General features: G+C 38.8%; 1 non-coding gene across 1 annotated transcript; it reads left to right on the forward strand.

Moving 5' to 3' along the window:
• Positions 1 to 18587: 18587 nt before the first annotated feature.
• On the forward strand, positions 18588 to 18690 carry LOC112919551 (U6 spliceosomal RNA). Its single transcript, XR_003234928.2, has one exon. It is a non-coding gene; the product is annotated as a U6 spliceosomal RNA (small nuclear RNA).
• The last annotated feature ends 1567 nt before the right edge of the window (positions 18691 to 20257 follow it).

Below are 20257 nucleotides of genomic sequence, written 5' to 3' on the forward strand. Positions count from 1 at the left end.
TACATTCCATAAGGCTAGGGCTCCCACAGATGGTGATTGCTCTATCTGGGAAATATACATTGAAAACCTTCCGGAAAGGATTCACCATTCTAGATACCATTTAGAACATTCGTGATTTGTGGGAAAAGGTTAAAACACCAACATTGATAGGAGTTTGGAAGAAGTAGATTCCAACACTCATGGATGACTGTGAGGAGTTCAGGACTTCAGTGGAAGAGGTACCTGCAGATGTGGTGGGAATAGCAGGAGGACTGGAATTAGCAATGGAGCCTGGAGATGGAACCGGATTGTTGAAATCTCCTGATTCATCTTGAAGGATGAAGAACTGCTTCTTACGGGTAAGCAAAGAAAGTAGTTTTTTGAGATGGAAACTACTTATGGTGAAGATGCTGGGCAGATTGTTGAAATGACAACGAAGAATTTAGAATATTACATTCACTTAGCTGATAAAGCAGCAGCAGGGTTTGAGAGGATTGACTCCAATTTTTAAAGAAGTTCTACTGTGGGTACAGTGTTATCAAATAGCATCACCTGCTACAGAGAATTAGTTTATGAAAGCAAGAGACAAACAATGTGGCCAACTTTTTGTTGTCTTATTTTTAAAAATTTCCACAGCCTCCCCAGCCTCCAGGAACCACCACCACCCAATGAATCAGCAACCATCAGTTTTGAGGCAAGACCCTCCACCAGCAAAAAGATTGTAACTCACTGAAAGCTCAGATTATGGCAAACTTTTTTTTTAGCAATAAAGTACTTTTTTACATAAGTGTGCATATTTTTTAGATATATTCTTACTGCACACTTAATATACTATGGTATAGCAGAAATATGACTTTTGTATGTACCAGGAAACCAAAACTTTTATCTCATTCACTTTATTGAGGTGGTCCGGAACCAGACTCACAATATATTTGATGTACACCTGAATATTAATGCGAGACTACCTATAATAATATTTGTGCCTTGGCATCTGTAGAAATTATGAATACAGTATTCCCTGCCCCAGATTTTTGTAGATTGAATTTAGGCAAACTTCCAGTGATTTTGCTAATATTAGTAATAATTTGGAATCACTAGCTATTTGAATTTAATAAGTTATTTTCTCAGTTTTTAAAATGTTTTAAAATCACTTAAAATATTTTGGGGTTTAACAGCACTTTATTTACAAGTTAAAGTCCCTTCAACTACTTGTATAAGCTGAGTCAATTGTATTTTGCACATCCCCTTAACTGTTACTATATGACAAATCGCAGGATATTTTCTGAATATTAAATGTAGCTTCACAGAAAATAAAACTTTGGCATCTGGGAAAAAAGATAACAGTCTTAGCTAATCTTTCAGAGAGGTTTTAAGGAATTCAGGGCTGTACCCCTCTATGAGGAGATTTTAAAGAATTCCAGGTTTGAAAATAAGTAAATAAATAAAAAATACTCCACTAACTCAATTAGTGTTTTTTTTTTAAATCATTGTTGTGATACTAGGGGGAAATACATATTTTCATTAACTAACTAGGTATTCGCTTTCAAATACTCAGCTTCTGGTACTTTTTCCCAAAATTTCATTTTTATGCGGCATCTGTAAATCAGGTGTGCTGGAATTGGGGGCACGCAACCAGATTTTAGCTTAAGGGCAAGCTGAGATTGCCACTTGAGCGAGTGTGAGAAACCTTCCCTGGGACAGCCAGTGCCCTACCATCCACAGTGACACACCCTGCTGGTGCAGGGAATAGGAGCTAAGCTTTTAGTCACCAAAACTCTTATCCCCACTTCCCAGAACAACTTGTAAATCAGTAGTCAAGGAATAATGAACTAGTATCTGTGACATTAATATTTGAGAGCATGATCACAGCTTTCGAGGGGCTCACAATGTGTACAAATAGACATGTGTATATACTTATATCCGCTGGTAGATATATATGTGTATATACTTGTTTTTATGTGGCAACATGCATACTTTCTGTAATTTCTTTCCCTGAGAATGATTGCTTCTCCTAGATCTCTGTGACAATACCATAATTGTCAAGTTGGAAGTTGCAGAAAAGAAGCCTGTTCCCAGCAGGGAGCTGGCACAGTATGAAGCAAGCCTTTGTTTCCTCAAGTGTAAAAACACTCTTGAGGATGTTGTGTTTGTACTGCCCCTTTTCCACTTAGAATAATCCTATTTCTGCAGTTTGCACAAATTCATTGTAAAATGATATAATCATGTTGAAGGGCATCTGGGCATTTTCTCTGCAAGGCATGCTCCTAACTTTATTTCGTTGGACTAGGTCTTAGATGAATCCATCTGTGAGATTTGGTATTCTGAGAGATGGGATCTTAGAGGGACTCCGAACAGTTAAAATGGATCGCCCTCTGGTGTTCCCTTAAAGTATTGCCAGTTGGAAGATATTTTAAAACTTCAGTATAACTCCAGGGGAGAAAAGTAAAGGTTTATGCGGTTTTCTTCCTTGACTGTACCAATTTTAATAATAGTTCAGGTTCCTCTAGGGAGGTACCTTTGGGGAAGTAACTGGTGAGGTAGTCTTGTGAATCCACTGAGGGGACCTCTTTTAGCTCACTCCTTACTCTTGCAGGTAAACATAGGATCAGCTTCCTCTTGCTCTGTGGGAATTCCAGTCACTCTCAAATTCTTCTCCCAAATTTCTGAGAACCTTGGAAGTTATCTCAAATGTACTTGGGAGCTATTATCAGCAGAAATAGACTCTTGAGAGGAAGAGCCATTCATTTTATGGGGATCAAAGACTGTGGGCACCTGGCCGGCAGGAACATGCGACTCTTGATCTCAGGGTTGTGGGTTCCAGTCCCAAGTTGGGTGTAGAGATTACTTAATAAATTAAGCTTTAAAAAATAGACAAGGAGGCTGAAAAGGTCAGGGATGTTAGGCCTTGTTCAGAAAATGTTAGTTGGAAAGACTGATTAAGTGGGTGAAGTAGGGAGCAAGAGAGCATCCTGAAGACAGTGGACACCTGCAACAGGAATAAGCACCTGCAAACAGTAGAGAAGGAGATGAACTGGACAAGGTGTGCTAATGCTGAAGCTCACCTGTGTGTGCTATATTTCAGTCTGGTGGCCTAGAGAGAGGAGATGGTGACATTGCCATATCGTATTATAAATGATAGAAGACCAGTGGAGTCTGGCCAGCAGTTTCCCCAGGCTTGCACTTGGCACTAGGGTGAAGCTGGAGGAGGGATCCTAGAGGTAATACCAGATGCAGTGTCCTGGGGGGTTTAGTTAGCAATGAAGGAGACAATCCAGGACTGGACTGGGTTATAAAATCCAAATACAGAAAACAAAAGGGGTTGAGATCCGAACCAAAGTGGATCAGGGCCTGAAAGAGAAGCTGCCTGAGAAATGCAAATATGGAAGGAATTTGTGGGGCCAGGGTTCCTCATCTCCCATGTTTTATGTTTGTTTCTGTTTTTTCTTAGAATCCTATGCCAGAGTTTCGGGAACTGATGTGCTGCAAACCAAATTCGTATCCCTAACTCAAGTTCAAAGCCTGAAGATGCCCAGAATTTTGGGTTGGACAATGGAGTGAAGTGCTTTGAAAATTGGTTTGCTTTTTTCCACTATATATCCTCTCCCTCTGTGTATCCTCTTTGTCAGTAAGCACTACCTGTACCATTTCAGGTTTCTGAATCCTGAAATTGTTATTTTGATTAAGTTGAAGTTAGGTCACAGAACATCATGTTCTCTGAGACCATTTCTTTTGTTTTAAATGATTTCATTTATTTGAGAGAATGAAACAGAGCATGAGTGGGGGGATGGAAGGAAGAGAAGGAAAAGCAGACTCCTGCCTGAGCAGGTACCCCAATTTGGGGCTCCATGTCAGGCCCTCAGGAACACGACCTGGGCCGAAAGCAGACAGTTAACTGACTGAACCACCCAGGTGCCCCACAAGACCACATCTTTTCATGACTCTAATATGGCACTTACCTGTTGGAGTTGTGTTAGTTGTTCTCATGTCTACATAGCCCATTTGTATTAGAGCCCCTTAAAAGCAGAGACTATAACTAATTCCTTTTTTTATTCTTAGCATCTAGTCCAGGATGTGCTTGTCAAAAAAAAGTGATTTATAAATATTTACTGAAGAAATGAATTAATGAATGATAGATATACATTTTAATAAACGGAGTATACATAAACTGAGACCATGTCAGCCATTTATGTTTGGGTAACCATCTGTCAGGCTTTTAAGTTTCTGTTTTATATTGGCCTATCAGAAGCTTGAACAAATAAAATTAAAAAACAAAAAACAAGTAAACATAATAAATTGTTCCATATTGTTTAGTATATAAAATGGAATTCAAAAGAGGCCACTGGGCATCTTAGAAAATTTTAAGTATACTATGCATCCATTTTTTTCACATCTCAAGTGTAACACATTTTGTGAGGGCGATGATGTTTGGTGGTCAGCACTGAGAATGATGGCTGATTCCTGATGGTTGGTTACCTAGGTTAATGGTAGGGTGAATGAAATGGAAAATCACAGACTTCACTTTATGTCTTTCTGGGAGACCCATCTTTCTCATCTTTAGTAAAACAATACTAATTGTCCTGAAGTTTGTAGAACTCATGGCATCTTTCTGAGTGAGCACAAGTAATAACTGTAGTGTAGTCAAATTCAATAAAAAAAAAAAAAAACCTGTTGTTTTCCTTTTTACTTCCAGCAAAATTGTTCAAGCATTTTTAATTGAAAGATGGCTTCCAATCTTGGTAAATCTGTAGCTCCCACTAACTCTGTGACTACAGTAATTTAAGAGTCAAAGTCAGTTGGTCAAATGGACCATGTCTTACTTCCGAAGATTATAAATCATTTGCCTGTTGGCAATTTGTTATCATTCTAAGTGGGTTTCTTTCTTTAAAAAGTTGTAATCCTGGTTTACTGAGACCAATATTTTACCTGAGGAATAAAACACCCATTCAGTTCTTCCACAGTGATGGCTTTTATCATCCATGATCTTCTTTAGAGAGCGCATCAGGAACCACTTTTTATTGCTATTTTGTGATGTTTGACTCTGTGCCTGGACACTGACTGTGGGCAAGGTGTAAGAGTCCAATATAGATTCCTCCTAAGTTGACTACTTGGCCATGGGACTTGCAACCTGATATTACTTCAGAAATCACCAACAGGCGAAAAGGCCTCCTGAAAACTGAGATAAGACCTTTAAAAAACATAAAATTAAATGTTTTTGTCCATTAACTGTTTTTCTTAAAAAATCATTTGTTCTATTGTTATCTAATTCAATAGTTGCCAGGATTTGAGTATGACTCATTTAAATTATTTTTAAAAAATGCCAGTGAAAAATTGCAAACATAGTGAATAGTACAAGAGAACCTCTATATAACCTCAGTCAGATTCAACAATTATTAAAGCTTTGATACTTTTGCTTGACTATTCCTTTTTCTTTTCTTGTTTTCTTTGCTGAAATATTTTAAAGCAAATTCTACATCAGGCTATTTCACCTAAAGATATGTGTGTATCTCTAAAAGAACCTTTTTTAAAAATTTTAACCAAAATGCCATTATCACATCTAACAAAATTAAAAATGTTTCTTGGTATCAAATGATATTCAAATCATAATCAGTTTCCCAGATTGTATCAAAGCATATTTTTACTGTTGGTTTCTTGAGGATGCAACATTCAATGTTTAAAATGTAGTTGAACCCCCACATGATGCTCATTATTAAGAACATAATGACAAATCACCAAATTAAGTTGGAAGCACTTTTAAATGGGGTTGTATTTTATTATTCTCCATACTGTCTACATATATTTGGAAAGTGATAGTGCATGTGTGTGAGGTATTTTTCAGACTACAGACAATGCTTGATGACCACACATATTTGTAGTATTTGTAATAATTTGTAACTCCTCAGGCTGTGAGTCCTTGATCTGGACTACATTTATTAAGTGGTTAAGGATCAGTCTAACTTAGACCAACATTTTTATCTTATTTTTTATTTATGCTATTTATTTTATCCTGTTTTGTTTTATTGTTATTATCAAAGAGTTATGACCTGATCTCTATTGTAGGAATTTTCATTGTAACCCTAGATCACTATTCTAATGGCTTTCTAGGCTTTTATACCAGAGAGTACATAATAAATGAGATAATTTTAGATTCTTTGACATGCTAAAATCTGAGCTTCCTTATGATTCCTTACTTGATTCTACTGTACTCCACTTTTATAATATTTATTATTTATTCATATATTCTCCAAATATGAATTCTGTACTATTTAGAAGTTACTTTTTAATAAAAATACTTTATGAATTAAATTCTAAAAATTATAATATCAGAGAAGTGAAACATATTCATTGTAAAAAATTATAGAACTATATAAAAATGAAAGGAAAAAATAATCTTTTATAATCTCTGACTAGAGAGAATTTCTGATAATATTTTGATGTATAGTCTTTCAATTGTCCCTATTAAAAGTTGGCTCGGGATCCCTGGGTGGCGCAGCGGTTTGGCGCCTGCCTTTGGCCCAGGGCGCGATCCTGGAGACCCGGGATCGAATCCCACGTTGGGCTCCCGGTGCATGGAGCCTGCTTCTCCCTCTGCCAATGTCTCTGCCTCTCTCTCTCTGTGTGTGTGTGACTATCATAAATAAATAAAAATTTAAAATAAAAAAAAGAAATGATTTAAAAAAATAAATAAATAAAAGTTAGCTCATTCTTCATTTATAATTTAGTATTCTACTTCTCCGCAACGTTGCGCTGTGAGCATTTTCCTTTTCTTTTTTATGCTTAAAAATGTAATTTTTTTAAGGTTCCATAATATATCACCATATGGATGCAGCATAATTCTCTTAAACATTATGTGTTGGCTGAGGCTAGATAGATATATAGATATGTATACACAAAACATTGTTCTATGTTCTTCTGATTATGTCTTTTTAAAGCAATTTAAAACAATTCAGATAGATCCTTTAAACTAATTGTTCCATGAAATATTGGAGACAATGTCCTTATTTGCTTTGACTTCCACATCACTAGGATCTGCTCTATATTTCTCAAGTTCCCCAACACTTGGTACCTGCTGACTCCTTCTCAGTACCACCTCTTCTATCTTATTGCATTACTTCCTGCCCTATTACTCAAAGAGCCCTAAGTTTTTCACTCAGTCACAAAAAAGTTTTTCAAGTCTTAGTTTCTTACAGAAATGCAGGCCCACTATTGGTGGATCTCAAACACAGTAAATCTCTGAGCAGAACACAATGGGCTTTCAATGACCACAATCTATCCTTGAAGAGTAGTTAGGGTTATGGAGGCAATTTTCTTCTATTAAGGAGCTAATCTTTTGCTTTCAAACTTTTCCAGGAATAGCTGGGACAGTTGCTAAGAGGTAAGGCCAAGAAGTATGTGTCAGGTACTTAGCACAATGGTTGACACTTGAGCAGCGTTTAATAAAAGTTAATTTTTGATGATGATGATGTTGGATACATCTTCTTCATGAACACATTTGTTCATACCTTGTGAAACTGACATTTTCATTGGTCAATGTACATAGAATAGTTTTCAATATAAGGTGCTAGATAATGCTTAATACATTTTGGAAAAGCTCCTATGTTGAAGAAGCAAAATTTGAAAAAATGTTCCACTGAGAAAGCACTGTTGGTCACATTATAATTCTACTAGTACTACTACTAATTATTGGTAGTGTTATGTTTGTATTCCTTTTTTTTTTTTCAACTGCAAATCTTGAGCCTAGGATACATAAATCTCTCCCATTGTGGATAATTTGGAGAAAAAAAAACAGGAACTGAATGATTAACATTTTTTAAAGAGAGGGAAATAAAATAAAAGACAAAGCAGGAACAGACACCTTAAAATAAAAAAAGGAAGGCATGACAAAATAAATCAGTTCTTTATCAGAATGACAATTGGGTAGCTTTTGAAGTAACTAAAGGTTTGGACATAAAGTTTATGGGCTGAATCAAGGCTATATAATTTCATATATTAGGGAAAGGATCTGAGAAATACCTAACAGCTATGCGGAATAATTTCAAGACAGGTGAACAATGCATATTCTTTCTTCAGCATTCACATTTTTTTTTTTTGCATCTCTTTGAATACAGTAGGATCTGAAGGCATGAATTGATGGGTTCAACATAAAAAAAAAACCCTAAAGCATTGTCTATTTATATAGATGCTCCTTGGTATTCGATGATCTACATGAAAGCAAAGTTAATTAAAACATGTGTCCTTAAAGCCTCAGAGGAGGGATAGCCTAAGAATGTTCTAGCAAGTAAAAGATGGTAAATGTGCCCTGAGACACTCCCATTATAGTAGTTCAATATATGTAAATGTAACTTGATGGGATAGTCTTTTGACGTTGTTCTAAAGACTATAAACATACTTATTATATGAGTTTGCACACAAGTTCACTTAAGTTACCAGATATCATTCTTTCTCTCTTTCCGTATGAAGTTCTGAACTACAAATTGCTTTACCACAGGCAGTTTCAGCAGCTTAACTTTCTTGGTTGAACATGATGTAAGTTCACTTTTGCTAAATTAACAAGGTACCCTAAAATGTAGTGATTTCAGACAACCACCACTGACTTATCACATGTTGTTTGTGCTGCTCTTCGCTGGGCAATCTTTCTGGTCTGGGCCAGCTCTGGCTGATGTGCCTGGAGCTTCTCCTCACACAAATTGTCGTTCTTTACCAGGCAGGCTTGGGCTTGTACTTGTACTCGTGGCTGCATCATTCCAAGAGTAGCAAGCCATCAGGTCCCAATGCCTTGGTTCTTTGCAAATTTATGCTTATGTTACCTTTTCCACTGTCTCATTGGTCAAAGCAAGTCACAAAATCAGTCCAAATTTTGGAGAAAAATTTTGATTGAAGGAGATTCAAAGTTACTATGGGTCTAAGGCAAGAAAGAATTTGTGGCCATTTTTCAAATTTACCACGGAGATGAGTCTACTGTAGATTTATGAAGAACTAATTTTCAAAAAAAAATGTTTCCAAGATCTCAAAGATGACAAATAATGGCATGAAAATTTGAACCCTTTTCTATCTGACCTCTCTGGTCTTACCATTAGACTGTGTTGATTCCCCAGGGGTCCTGGTGGGCTAACAAGTTTGCAGCAGATGATGAAAATCCATAAGAAATTACACTCTGCAATAGAGACAGGAGTCTGCCTCTATTATTGAAGATGTGTTTGACATTTTGCCCACGTAGCAGTTTCTATTTAAGGCTTTGGATTATTTGTAACAAATTTCTCTAGTCTCAGAGTAAATATATATACAATTAATAAAGACTTCAAATTGGGAAATTATAGTTCTGTAAATGAAATGTAGTTAAAATTTAAAATATTATAATCACTTGAACCTGTCCCAAAGTCAGATGAGATTCCATATTGGTTCACTTATGACCATAGACATAGAGAATTCCTACAATAATCAGAGTAGGATTAGAACCAACAAACTTTTCATTTCCTATCCTTCAAAAAAATAGTATGAGAGTATGAGAACACCTGTATGAGAGAGCAAGAAATGGAGAAAGGCAAGAATGAGAGGAAAAGTGAAAAGGAAATTGAGAAAGAACAAGAACCAGGGGAAGCAAGAGATTCATAGATGCAGTGGAAAGGCACAATTCATTGAACTTTTAGAAAGTACAGTTGACCCTTGAACAATGCAAGGATTAGGGCACCGACCTCCCACACAGTTGGACATCCATGTATAACTTCTTACTCCCCCAAAACTTAACTACTAAAAGCCTACTGTTGTTTGGAAGCCTTACCAATAACATAAACAGCTGATTAACACATATTTTGTATGTTATATTATTATATACTGTATTCTTTTTTCAAGATTTTATTTATTTATTTAATTTATTTATTTATGAGAAAACACACGTGTGCAAGTGTGAGTGGTGGGAGGGTAGGAGGGACAGAGTGGGAGGGAAAAGGGGGAGAAAGAATCTCCAGTGGATTTCATGAGTGCAAAGCTGGATGCAGGGCTCAGTCTCACTACTCTGAGATCATGACCTGAGCCAAAAACAAGAGTTGGATGCTTAACCAACTGAGCCACGTGGGTGCCCCTCTATATATTTACTCTTAAAATAAGCTTGAGGAAACAAAATGTCATTACGAAAATCCTAAGAGGGCAGGCCCAGTGGCCCAGCGATTTAGCACCTGTCTTTGGCCCATGGTGTGGTCCTGGAGACCCGGGATCGAGTCCCACATCAGGCTCCCTGCATGGGGCCTGCTTCTCCCTCTGCCTGTGTCTCTGCCTCTCTCTCTCTCTCTCTCTCTCTCTCTGTGTGTGTGTGTGTGTGCCTCTCATGAATAAATAAATAAAATCTTAAAAAAAAAAAAGAAAATCCTAAGAAAGAAAAAATATGCTTATTGTACTGTGCATATATTTTTTTTTGAAAAAAAATCCTCAAATAAGTGTACCTACACAGTTCAAACCTGTATTGTTCAAGGGTCACCTGTAGTAATACTTTTGCTGACTTAGAAGAATGGCGATTATTTTTTTCCCAGACACAATGGGATCTCATTGAATGTGCTCTGATTTAATAGTATGTACTTGAGGTCATGTTTAGAAAATGTTTTATTTTGAGATCATTATATATTCACATGTAGTTGTTAGGAATAATACAGAAATATACAATTATTCTTGGGATCCCTGGGTGGTGCAGCGGTTTGGCGCCTGCCTTTGGCCCAGGGCGCGATTCTGGAGACCCGGGATCGAATCCCACGTTGGGCTCCCGGTGCATGGAGCCTGCTTCTCCCTCTGCCTGTGTCTCTGCCTCTCTCTCTCTCTGTGTGTGACTATCATAAATAAATAAAAATTTAAAAAAAATCTTAAAAAAAAAAACAATTATTCTTTACCCAGTTTCCCCAATGGTAATATATTGTTAGGTCATTTTGAAGGGAAAAAATAGAATCATTTCATTTAAAAAATGATTAAAGCTCTGGAATTTAAGAAATTTCAACATAAGTAAAATCACTCATGCCACATTAACAGAATGAAATGCAAAGACCACATCTCGATTAAGGCAGAAAAAACACTTGGCAAAATTTAACACCATTTTATGATAAAAGATCACAACAAATTAGGAATAAAGGGCATACACCTCAACATAACAAAGACCATATATGAAAAGCCCACAGATAACATCAACATAAGTGTAGAAAACTCTAAAGATTCCACCAAAAAAATATACTATTAAAAACTAATAAATGAAGTCAGAAAAGTTATAGGATACTAACATAGACAAGGAGGTCAAAGATTATACATTGAAAAACTATAAAATATTGCCATAAGAAATTTTAAAAGACAAAAATAAATGGAAAGACATCCCATGTTCATGGATTGAAGATAATACTTACAAGATATCAATCCTACTGAAAGCAATCTACAAATTCAATGTAATCAAAATCCTAATGTTATTTTTGCAGGAAAAGTCCATCCAAAAGTCACATAGAATCTTAAAAGACCCAGAATAGCCAAAACAACTTTGAAAAAGAACAAAATTGGGGGGCTTACACTTGAAAAAGAATAAATTTGGAGGACTCACACTTTCTGATTTCAAAATACATTGCAAAGCTACAATAATCAGAATATTGTGGTACTGACATAAAGCCAAATTAGAATAGAATAGAACAAGAATAGAAAGCAGAGAATAGAATAGAGAGTCCATAAATAAACCCTCATGTATATGATCAAATGATTTTTAAAAAGATTGTATTTATTTTTATTTATTTATTTCTTCATTTATTCATGTATTTTTGGGTGGGGGAGAGAAAAAGAGAGGGAGAGAGACAGAGAGAGAACATGAGAATCTCAAGCAGACTCTCCACTGAGCACACAGCCTGATCCCAGGACCCTGAGATCATGATCTGAGCTGAAACCAACAGCCATTTGCTTTATTGACTGAACCACCCAGGAACTCCTGATCAAATGACTTTTGACAAAATGCTGAGACTATTCAATAGGGAGAGGACAGTCTCTTTAACAAATAGTACTGGGAAAACTAAGCATCCACATGCAAAAAATGAAGTTGGACCCTTATCTCATCCTCTATAAGAATTAAACCGAAATGGATTAAAAACCTAAATGAAAGACCCCAAATAATGAAATTCTTAGAAGAAAATATAGGGGAAATACTTCATAACATTGGATCTGGCAACGATTTCTTGGATATGACACAGAAGCAAAAATACACAAATGACACTACATTAAACTTAAAAACTGAGACACCTGGGTGGCTCAGTGGTTAAGCACCTGCCTTCAGCTTAGGGCGTGATCCTGGAGTCCCAGGATTGAGTCCCACAGCAGGCTTCCTCCATGGAGCCTGCTTCTCCCTCTGCCTAAGTCTCTCTTTCTGTGTCCTCCATGAATAAATAATTAAAATCTTAAAAAAATAAACAAAAACTTTTTCACCAAAGGACACAATTAACAAAGTGAAAAGGCCTATAGAATGGGAAAAAAAATCAGATAAAGTTTAACATCCAGAATATATAAAGAGCTACACATCAACAACAACAACAAAAATCAAATAACCCAATTTTTAAAAGGACAAAGAACTTGAATAAGCATTTCTCCAAAAATGATACACAAATGGTCAACAAGCATCTAAGATGCTTATCATAAGAGGAAAGCAAATCAAAACTGCAAGGAATATCACCTCATACCCATTAGCATGACTACTATAACCTAAAGAGAAAACAAAACAAAAAAGTTATGGGCAATAAAGAGTATCAGTGATGATGTGGAGAAATTGGAATCCTTCCACATTGTTAGTGAAAATGTAAAATGGTGCACCCTAGGAAAAAACAGTATAGAGTTTCCTATAAAAATTGTTTTAAATTAACCTTATGATTCAACAATCCCACTTCTAGGTATATACCCAAAAGAATTTAAAGCAGTCTTAAATATTTGTACATCCATGTTCACTGAACCATTATTCAGAATAGCCAAGAGGTAGAAGCAACCAATCTATCTATTGTCAGATGAACAAATAAAGAAAATGTGAATATACCTACAATGGAATGTTATGCAGACTTAACAAAGAAGGAAATCTTGTCCAATGCTACAACATGTGATGGATGGCCGCACATGGGTGAACCTCAAGGAAATTAAACTAAATGAAATAAGCCAGTCCAGAAAGACAACTGCTCTATGATGAATTCATATGAAATACCTAAAGTGGTCAAAATCATAGAAAAAGAAAGTAAAGGTGGTTGACAAAGGTTGAAGAGTGAGGGAGGGGGAATTAGTATTCGATGGGTCACAGTTTCAGTTTTACAAGATGAAAAAGTCCTGGAGACCTGGTATACAACAATGTGAATATACTTACCACTGCTGAACCATACACTTAAAAACTGTTAAGATGGTAAATTTAATGTCACATGTTTATTTTTTTATCACAATAAAAGAAATAGTGGTTAAAACACATTCCTCTTCTTGTTAGTTGCCTAAGTTCAAAAGTAGAGCTTTGCTCAATGAATGTCTCTGGTTTACTGAAAACATTGGTGATGACAAAAATGAGAGCACTTAATACCACCAAAATTTCACACTCCTGGCCATCTGCTTTTCAGAGTACGTGAATCTTGAAGACAAATTAACATGTGGCATATGAAAGAAAGGCAGAGAAATTGGGACTCTGCCCAGACCTTCAAAGACTAGCACTATCCATTTGGTTTGAAAGTAGTTTTCTTACATATGGGCGGGTCCTTGACATTCCAGGCCAAGCTATTTCTTTATATAAACAATCTCCTGTAGTCCAGTTCATCCCATGATTTTCTGTTATAATCATTCAGCTTCAAGCACAGCAATCTGCATGCCTGATTAATTGCTCCTCTGATCACACTCCTTCAGATCTGGCTTTCTTTTTTTCTTTCTTTTTTTTTTTTAATAATAAATTTATTTTTATTGGTGTTCAATTTACCAACATAGAGAATAACACCCAGTGCTCATCCCGTCAAGGGCCCCCCTCAGTGCCCATCACCCATTCACCCCCACCCCCCGCCCTCCTCCCCTTCCACCACCCCTAGTTCGTTTCCCAGAGTTAGGAGTCTTTATGTTCTGTCTCCCTTTCTGATATTTCCTACCCATTTCTTCTCCCTTCCCTCCTATTCCCTTTCACGATTATTCACATTCCCCAAATGAATGAGACCATATAATGTTTGTCCTTCTCCGATTGACTTACTTCACTCAGCATAACACCCTCCAGTTCCATCCACGTTGAAGCAAATGGTGGGTATTTGTCGTTTCTATGGCTGAAGAATATTCCATTGTATACATAAACCACATCTTCTTTATCCATCATCTTTCGATGGACACCGAGGCTCCTTCCACAGTTTGGCTATTGTGGACATTGCTGCTAGAAACATCGGGGTGCAGGTGTCCCGGCGTTTCATTGCATCTGTATCTTTGGGGTAAATCCCCAACAGTGCAATTGCTGGGTTGTAGGGCAGGTCTATTTTTAACTCCTTGAGGAATCTCCACACAGTTTTCCAGAGTGGCTGCACCAGTTCACATTCCCACCAACTTTTCTCCGCATCCTCTCCAACATTTGTGGTTTCCTGCCTTGTTAATTTTCCCCATTCTCACTGGTGTGAGGTGGGATCTCATTGTGGTTTTAATTTGTATTTCCCTAATGGCAAGTGATGCGGAGCATTTTCTCATGTGCATGTTGGCCATGTGTATGTCTTCCTCTGTGAGATTTCTCTTCATGTCTTTTGCCCATTTCATGATTGGATTGTTTGTGTCTTTGGTGTTGGGTTTAATAAGTTCTTTATAGATCTTGGAAACTAGCCCTTTATCTGACACGTCATTTGCAAATATCTTCTCCCATCTGTAGGTTGTCTTTTAGTTTTGTTGACTGTATCCTTTGCTGTGCAAAAGCTTCTTATCTTGATGAAGTCCCAATAGTTCATTTTTGCTTTTGTTTCTTTTGCCTTCACACCCACCTTATTCTTCCTATGTGGGGTATAGGATAGGTTCAAATAAGTGGTTACAATGTAAATCTTCACAGAGCTACAGAAGCTGAGTTCTTGTTTTCAGGAAACCTTTAGGTATGCAACCAAGGCCATCATTGGCATTTTTAAATAGATCAGTAGCTGGTCCAGCAGTGGCAGCAGCATCACCTGGGAACTTGTCAGAAATGCAAATTCCCCAGCCCCACCCAGACCTACCCCATCAGAACCCTTGGGATGGATTCAAAGCCCTCCAGGTGATTCTGACACCAGCTGAAATTTGGAAGCAACTGCTCCAGATTATCTGCCTTAATGTGACGAAGGCAAAATAAACTCCATTTCACAACAAATATGGGAAAAGTGACAGCAGGTGGCAGTGTTTGACTATTTCTGCCTTTTTCATAAACCTGTCTTCACCATGGAACAAACCGTGTTGCCAAACCTGAAAATTTTATCCCAGGTTACTGCTCACTTAGTAAAAAATAAATTTCATTGTTATTTTTCTTTCCCTCAAAAAGACGCAATTATTTCCTTGAAAATACAGAACCAAAATCTAAAAATAAATAGGTGGTTTTTGTTTTGTTTTGTTTTGTTTCTTTTGGGAACTTGAGATTTAACTAGGAGGTTAACCTTTTAAATTGCATCACCTCAAGATACAAAAATGGCTGTATTGGAAACTCTTAAGTGTAGTCACATAAAGTCAACATAATGTTCATTCCTTAGGTCCCGCCACCCTGTACTGTTTCCCCTCCTATTCTATGCAGCCTTGGGCCCACCCAATCAACCTATGTGTCCCTGGTGTGAACAGTGAGCATAAGGACAGTTTATGTTTTGGAAAGGGATCATGGTGGTACAAGCCAGAGTTTTAGTCAGAGCAAACAGGGTGCAGTTGGAAAAGGGTTATCGCTGCCTTTAGAGATTACATGACACATACGTGATTTTATAGCAAGGGGGTCAGGCTTTCTGAAGGAAATGATTCATTTTCCCATGACGGGATCTGACACCATCCACTTTCCAATCAGTGGCTACAGGGATTCATTCAGCCCTGTTTTGCCTGGAGCCTTCTAGAAGCTTGCCCTCCCAGTGACCCTTCCTAAATCTCAGAGATTCTGGCCCACTGCACTGAGCTTGCTTAAAAGGAGCATCGAGAAGGGTCCTGAGGTCTAGCCCTGGCCTAGTCCTGTTCACCACACCTCTGTAAGCACAGAGATTTTTCTTTTACTGTGCCCTGAAGGCTTTTCCTGGTACACGGCCCCTCGGGTGACTTGGGCCATAGCCTGCAGTGCCTTCCCAAAGACCATCGCTGCTGCCCTGACCGTAAGTACAGTCAGCTACTGCAGCCTATTACTGAAACTTTGCTTTCTTTTTTCTTTTCTTGTTTTTAGATTTATTTATTCATGAGGGACACAGAGAGAGGCAGAGACACAGGCAGAGGGAGAAGCAGGCTCCCTGCAGGGAACCCGATGCGAGATTCGATCCTGGGACCCCGGGGTCATGCCCTGAGCGGAAGGCAGACGCTCAACCACTGAGCCCCCCAGGTGCCCTGAAGCTTTGTTTTCTGACATTCTTTGATTTTTAACACAAATCTGCTCCTGTCAGCAATCCTAAACTCTGGAGGCAGGGTTCCATATATGGAAGGCAGTGCTTGAGCGTCTCTACCCGAGGCATGTGAGATGGATTTTTTCTGACGCTGTGTGACATTCAGTGTTGTGCTGCTGGGGAGAGAAATACATCAGTGCCTCCGCAGAGCAGGAGCCTATCTTGTCTCGAGATCACGTTTCATTCTTCCCCCAGCCAAGAATGCACGGGGTCTGATCCATGGCCAGATAATGTGATTCTGGGACATAGATCGGGATTACTGAAGATAAAGTGGCCTGGCCATGGAGCCTACTGTAAGGACACGTGTGCTTGCTTATTAGATTGCATCCGTGTCTGTGGCGGCTGTCCTCCTGCCAAGTCATCTCTCCCCTCCACTCTCAAGCGAGTCACAAGTTTGCTCTCACTCCTAAAGCAAAACATAACAGTGAGAGAGGCCCAGTTCGGCTCAAGAGCTGTAAGCTGTCAGTTCATCTGGGGACAGAGGCAGCCTTCCAGCGGAGGCAGCACCCCAATCATGCAAGTGGCCCCTGTGGCACCCTCCCAGGTGGGTGCCAGCTATTTCTTCCAGAATGAATCACTGATTCTCTGGGTTCTTGGTGCTGCTCACTGTTGCTGGGGGCGGGGGGGGGGGGGGGGGGGGCGGGGCGGGGAAGAGGGCTGCAAAGCCACCCTTTGTTTCAAACACCTAAAAGCAGCTTTTAGCCTCCTGTGTCTTCCTCTTTATATGGTAACAGCTGAGCTCTGAACTACAGACAGAACAGGGCCCTATCTTTGAAAAGAACATGGAAATCCAAGGCAGTACCAATAGCTGGAGACCTGGAGTGGCTTTCTGATGTGCCTGATAAGAACATATTGAAGTCAACCACTTTCTGAATGGAGTTACATGTCTGGGACCCCAAGGAGGAAGTCACGAGCCCTAAAAGGATTTCCACATTCGTGACTGAAATCCACTGGGTTCTAAGTGAAAAATTATGGAGGCAAAAGTAGTTCTTTGGTAATTATATTCTTCGATTTACAACCTCCCTTATATAAAGGGTGGGAGAGTCTCATAGTCTCCTAAGGTGCAGGGGGCAGACCATTTCCATCAAAGACATCTGGAGTGCTTGCTAAATGTGTATTCCCAGACCTCACCAAACATCAGAATCACTGAATTTGGGGCCTCAGGAATCTGTGTTTTAATGAGATTCCTGGGTACTCTTTTTGGACACTGAATTTTGAGAACCATTTAACCAGGATCTTAAGAGACTTTGGAATTTGTAATAACAATGGATTCCCTTAAGGGGTTTTCATGGGTGAAAGTGGGCTTCAACTAAACTCTCATGCAAAACTGCCCAAAGGTAGGTAGTTGTTCTTACTATATATGTAGCAATCCCCCAACATGCAGATCTCTCAAGGGCATTAATCAGGTCTTTCACTCCCTTTACATTTTCAGCAGTAGCAGTGACCATGTAAGACTAGACATAGGGTAGAATGTAGAATAAGTAAAATAAGGCAGAGGAAGTATTTGCATTTATTGTTTTATGTTTAAAGGAACATCCCACTGCTATTGCCATCAGGCTAAGTCTTCCCTGACTGCCAAATTTCATGAAGCCCACAAGGACATGGCAGGGTTGGGGAGAGGGCTTCAGTAGTCATCAGCAAAGTTCAGTTAAGGGGACGTTGCTTATGAACTGAGTTGAAACTTGGGGTGATCCCAAAGAGATCCTAGCACTAGGAAAAAGCCTGGGCATACACTGGGTGTTCAATAAACATTTGTGGCATGGAGATGAAAATTGTGATTCCAGGGCTTCTCCCTTTGCACTGATTCACAGCCTCCTCTACGTCCTATCCTGTGATTTCATTCACAATTCCCTATGTATTTGCCTAATGAACAGAGCCTACTACATAATAATACTTATTTGAAAACATCCAGTAGTATTAATTAAGAGAAATGGTCTTGGTGAATTCCATCAGACATTACTTGCTACTATTTGGACAACTTCAAGCATTAGATCCATGCAGAAACTCTAAAGTGACTGGGTTTCATCAAAAATCAAAATGCCATGCCTGCTTCAGCAGCACATATCCTAAAACTGGAACGATACAGAGAAGATTAGCATGGCCCCTGCGCTAGGATGACACGCAAATTCGTGAAGCATTCCATATTTTTGAGTCAAATTGTGCTTTGGTCCATTGTTAATTGAGAAACTGTTTCAATAAAATATTCTTTTCTGCAAAAAGAAAGAAAGAAAGAAGAAAGAAAGAAAGAAAGAAAGAAAGAAAGAAAGAAAGAAAGAAAGAAAAAAATGCCCAAGCCTCTAGGAAGTCTGTTCTGAGAATCTTTGTCATTTCATCTTTCTACTCATGGACACTGCCTTAAATGTTCATTGGAAAAGAATATTTCACATGTATTATTACACGCAGTTCTAATGCTTTCCTCTAGAATGTAAGCTCAGTGAAGACAGGAACTAAAAATACACTTAACACTCTTTATAGGCATGAAGTGGTTACAGGGCTTAAGCAGCTTGCAGGCAGTTAACAAATACCTTAATAGCAGAATGAATGACGGCCAGGAATCTGGCAAGGAAAGGAGCCAGGAAAAAGTATTCATGCCACGAGGGGGCTGCTGGATGGCTAAGGAGACACCTGAGGGAGAAACCAGTGGTAAGTTCTTACTCAAAAAAGGAATTCAGAGCCAAATGCTTACTTCCTCCCAAGGGCTAGCCTGACTCTGGACATGCTGCTGTTGGTTGGGGGTTGGGAGGGAGAAGGAAAGAGAAAGAAAAAAAAAATCACAGTTCTAAATGGAAACAAACAGACTTGAGGTAAAAGTACTTGCACACGTTCATCTGGCTTCGCAGCCTCTCCACTGTGCCTGCAACAAGTGAATGACCCCCTCCCACCCTTCCCATTGGGAAACAGGTGTCTCCTGCCAATTAGGATTTAAAAATCAACAGGGGCTTCTTGAGAGAATGATGACAAGTCTAATTGCAAGAAGCAGCTGTAGAGCCTTGGCTACACTGGGGCAGAGTTGATTAATCCCCGTTTTGCTGGGTGCCTGGCACAGAGCTGGGGTCATCTCCCCGTCACAGGGTTGAAGTTGTAAAATGTAGGGCTAGTATTTAATGGCCTGAGCTCAGCAGGAGGGATTAGAGCACTCCATGCTGATCCTGTGAGTTGGGCATGGAAAGTCAAGTGGACGCAAAGGCACTGTCAACAAGCAACATGGGTTCAAAGGGCTGCCACCACTATAGAATGCGACCAGCATGTTTACACGATGCTGTGTGAGTTACTCAATCTTACTGTTTTCACTGGCCTGTTATCAGGGCCCCACCCCTTGTCCAGACTGAGAACTTGGAGGTTCTTAGAAGTGTGGCCTCAAGATGGCTAGTGACATTTGCTTGGTCTATAACATACTTATATTACATAAGCCCTAGTCTGAAGAAGCCAAGAAAAGTATGATAGGGGTAGTACATTGTAGGAATGGAATTGGCAAAGCAAAGCCAACAATAAGCAAACAAAAAAGCATTGTGCATTTGAAGGGCTCAGGTAAACAAATTTTAAAAGTAAATTAAAATTATTAACTTAAAAGAGCTTTCTAAGATTTTTCTAATAGAATGTCATTAGGTTCTCCAGACCCTTCTATGGATGTGTATTTCAGACAGCGTGTATGTGGATCCAGGTACATATGCACATGCTTATAGGCTCAAACCTCACCTCCTGGGGAAGTCCTTCTT

The sequence above is a fragment of the Vulpes vulpes genome, chromosome 1, assembly GCF_048418805.1.
Source record: "Vulpes vulpes isolate BD-2025 chromosome 1, VulVul3, whole genome shotgun sequence".
Lineage (NCBI taxonomy): Eukaryota > Metazoa > Chordata > Mammalia > Carnivora > Canidae > Vulpes > Vulpes vulpes.